The 2997-nt window shown below is 38.1% G+C and overlaps 1 pseudogene across 1 annotated transcript in view; it reads left to right on the plus strand.

Annotated features, from left to right (window-relative positions):
- Positions 1-2638, plus strand: part of LOC104981008 — a 39671-nt pseudogene extending 37033 nt beyond the window's left edge. The window contains exon 2 of the transcript XR_824321.1: positions 2526-2638. The product of XR_824321.1 is annotated as a TNF receptor-associated factor 6 pseudogene (transcript). The remainder of the gene's footprint in view (positions 1-2525) is intronic.
- The last annotated feature ends 359 nt before the right edge of the window (positions 2639-2997 follow it).

A 2997-nucleotide genomic window follows, 5' to 3' on the forward strand; every position in this document is an offset into this window, starting at 1 on the left:
ATGTTCTCCTCTTAGGAGTTTTTATAGTTTCTGGTCTTACGTTTAGATCTTTAATCCATTTTGAGTTTATTTTTGTGTATGGTGTTAGAAAGTGGTCCAGTTTCATTCTTTTACAAGTGGTTGACCAGATTTCCCAGCACCACTTGTTAAAGAGATTGTCTTTAATCCATTGTATATTCTTGCCTCCTTTGTCGAAGATAAGGTGTCCATATGTGCGTGGATTTATCTCTGGGCTTTCTATTTTATTCCATTGATCAATATTTCTGTCTTTGTGCCAGTACCATACTGTCTTGATAACTGTGGCTTTGTAGTAGAGCCTGAAGTCAGGTAGGTTGATTCCTCCAGTTCCATTCTTCTTTCCTAAAGAAACTAAAGACCTATATATAGAAAACTATAAAACACTGGTGAAAGAAATCAAAGAGGACACTAATAGATGGAGAAATATACCATGTTCATGGATTGGAAGAATCAATATAGTGAAAATGAGTATACTACCCAAAGCAATTTATAGATTCAACGCAATCCCTATCAAGCTGCATGACTGATTTTTAATTTCATGTTATATACTCTGTCAAGAAAATAAATTTAAACTCAAAAATGATTTGGGACTGCCACCAGAACAATGAGTTTGCCTTATATTGGGTTCTTGTATCATCCATTTTCAGGTGTCAGACAAAAAATATTATAGTCAGCATCTCTTCACATGAGACAAATTTTCAACTCAATTTAATCTTAGCATTGAGAATATAATATATTGTTTCATAGAGGCCTATGGAGGCTGAAGGGGGATGTCTTAGATACCTGCTACAATCACAGGTATTTTAAAACCTCCCTCCTGGCAGAGCAATCTCTATACTTGAGATGCCTATTAGAAGTCTAAGTGACTATGCCAATTAAGTAGTTATATGGAAATGTGAAAAAAACAGGAGAAATGTGATTAAACATGTGCATTGGAGTCATCAAATGGAGGATGAAATAGATACTTTTAACATCGCAATCTTAGATGAGATCACCAAGGGAGGCAGTGTAGACACAAAATAGATGAAGTTTGAATATTTAGCTCTGGGGTTGTCCCAGGATTCTGATTAGAATTAGGGTTTGCCAGCAGAATGTGATGGAAGAAGAAAGAAATCAAGAGAGTTGACTGTGTCTGAAGATATTTTAGTATGGAGATGATTCATGAAAGCCAAATGGGTGTAGATGAAATAGAGAACACGAAGGACAGTGAAAAGTTAGTAGGTTTCATGAATGTGAAGCATGAGTAGAGTTGATGACTAGGATATTAGAGTGGTGACTTAGAAAGATTGTGCCATAAGTTGAGGTACTTGAAATGAATATTATGAGGCACAATAATATTGGAAAATATACTGTCTAGTCAGTGACCATGAAAATGATCAGTTGAGGTGAGAATGAGAATAAATTCATTGACAGTGAGGACACAGAATGAGAGACACAGGGAGGTAGGTGAATTATTTAAAAGGACCAAGAATAATGAAGAAAGTCAGGGTGGAAAAAGAGCTGTACTGCTGCTGCTGCTAAGTCATTTCAGTCGTATCCGACTCTGTGCGACCCCATAGACGGCAGCCCACCAGGCTCCCCCATCCCTGGGATTCTCCAAGCAAGTACACTGGATGCGTTGCCATTTCCTTCTCCAATGCATGGAAGTGAAAACTGAAAGTGAAATTGCTCAGTCCTGTCCGACTCTTAGGGACCCCATGGACTGCATCCTATCAGGCTCCTCCGTCCATGGGATTTTCCAGGCAAGAGAACTGGAGTGGGTTGCCATTGCCTTCTCCAAAAGAGCTGTAAGCCAGGTGCAAAAAATGCTTCAGTAAAAGCATATATGCCCAGGATAAAGAGAGGTGACCTCAAAGGAGCACAGATGATGTATCAATTGCATGTAATTTAATGTCTTTTTATTCTGCTTTAGGGAAGAGGCAAAAAGTAGTGAGGAAGAACCATCTCCTTTAGGTTTAGCTGTAGGCGGGTATTGGAAAAGATACAACAGCACTGAGAGCATCTTCTTCAGTACTACATTCAATAGAACATCTACACTTCATTAGAGAAAAAACTAGAAAGAAGCGGTTGATATGAGGTTTTGCTGATAATATTCACTGAGTTCCAGAGAACACAATGGAAAGAACAAGATTTTGAATCAGATGGTATTATGTAGTCTAATGAATATGAGAGTCCCATGTGATAAGCCATGACCTAACAAGCCTAGGCTTCTAGTGGTGACTTAAATATAGAAGGATCAACGTTAATAGTCTCTAAAAGAAATGCAGGTACTGAGTTCAAATGATAGCCTTTTCTGGGACTGCTGGGAGGTTTGGAGTGGCAGGAAGGATGGATTTCCGTGGGCCTCCCTTGAACTCCCATTGAAGGCAGGATTGAGAGAGGTGGAGATACAGTTCAAAATCGGAATTACTTGACCTTGGGACAGTGCTTGCCCTCTGCAACCCCCATTTGCTCTCATAACTACATGGGAAAATCTGCCCCTTTTGCTTTTCTTTTTGTGGCTATAGTGCCTGTGTCAGAAATGATTGAAGTACATGGCTCACACTTTAACCAGAGCAATAGATTATCACCACTACAGGTACCTGTTAGAGAATTCAATCGTGAATTTACTGCAATTTAGCACCTGCCAAATGCTTGCTTAAGACATATATTATCTAAGAAGAAGAACAGCTGAATGAAAAGACTTTGTGCCCATTAGGCTCTCTCTTAAGTTACAACTCTTACATTAATTTAGATCATCAGAATGCAACAGAACTGAAGGCATAATTATAATTATATCAGCCCCTCACTGAGCCACATTTATTAATACTCCTTCTCCCTTATAAAGATGCATTCGTTTCAACAGTAGTTCTATCTTTTATTAAACCAAAGATTATATATTGTGTTAATCTGTGTCTCTTAAACAGAGAATCTTGCCATAAATTCTTTTATTTAACTTTATTTCAAGGAAATCACTTAATTCTATAAGGAAATTTGCCT

This window comes from Bison bison, unplaced genomic scaffold, assembly GCF_000754665.1.
Source record: "Bison bison bison isolate TAMUID 2011002044 unplaced genomic scaffold, Bison_UMD1.0 scf7180017864508, whole genome shotgun sequence".
NCBI lineage: Eukaryota > Metazoa > Chordata > Mammalia > Artiodactyla > Bovidae > Bison > Bison bison.